The sequence below is a fragment of the Saimiri boliviensis genome, chromosome 17 (assembly GCF_048565385.1).
Source record: "Saimiri boliviensis isolate mSaiBol1 chromosome 17, mSaiBol1.pri, whole genome shotgun sequence".
Classification (NCBI taxonomy): Eukaryota; Metazoa; Chordata; class Mammalia; order Primates; family Cebidae; genus Saimiri; species Saimiri boliviensis.
In genome coordinates, this window is record NC_133465.1 from 61,005,933 (window position 1) to 61,006,784 (window position 852).

At 34.4% G+C, this 852-nt stretch overlaps 1 pseudogene; it reads left to right on the plus strand.

The window, feature by feature from the left end:
- The first annotated feature begins 461 nt into the window (after window positions 1-461).
- Window positions 462-562, plus strand: LOC120367001 (U6 spliceosomal RNA; annotated as a pseudogene).
- The last annotated feature ends 290 nt before the right edge of the window (window positions 563-852 follow it).

Consider the following 852-nt stretch of genomic DNA (forward strand, 5'->3'; position numbering starts at 1 on the left):
AGCAGCACAATTCACAACTACAAAAATAGGGAATCAGTCCAAATGCCCATCAAACAACATGATAAAGAAAATGTGGTATATATATATATATATATATATATATATATATATATATATATATATGCCATGTAATACTACTTGGCCATAAAAAGGAAAGAAATTATGGCATTCACAGCAACCTGGATGGAATTGGAGACTTATTCAAGTGAAGTAACTCAGGAATGGAAAACTAAATGCCATGTTCTCACTCATATGTTGGAGCTAGGTTATGAGGAAGCAAAAGCATTAAGAATGATACATTGGACTTTGAGGACTCAGGGGCAAGTGTGGGGTTAAAAGACTACAAATTGGGTACACTGTATACTCCTTGGGTAATGGGTACACCAAAATTTCAGAAATCACCAATAAGAAACTTATTTATGTAACCAAACCCTACCTGTTCCCCCAAAAATCTATTGAAATTTAAAAAAAAAAAATTTCAAAAAAAAGAAACAATACAGAGAAGATGAGCATGGCACCCTGTGCAAGGATGACATGCAAATTCATTGTGTTCCATTAAAGTAAATAAATAAATAAAACTTCATATGCCTCCCAGTCTATTGCTAGCATTCTCACTTTATAAAAAGTGCCTTTTGATAAACCTGCAAAATGAAGTCTGAGAAGCTCTTAATAATCAAGAGTAAGATTAGGGAGCACAGCTGTGAGGACACTGTAATATTTTAAGTGAGAGACAATGATGATGGCTTGAAGCTAGCAGAAGTATTGTAAGGAATCGATCACATTTTGGCTACATTTTTGAAGAGAGAACGTCCAGGATTTGGCTTTAGGGTGAGAGAAAAAGGGGAAAGTTAA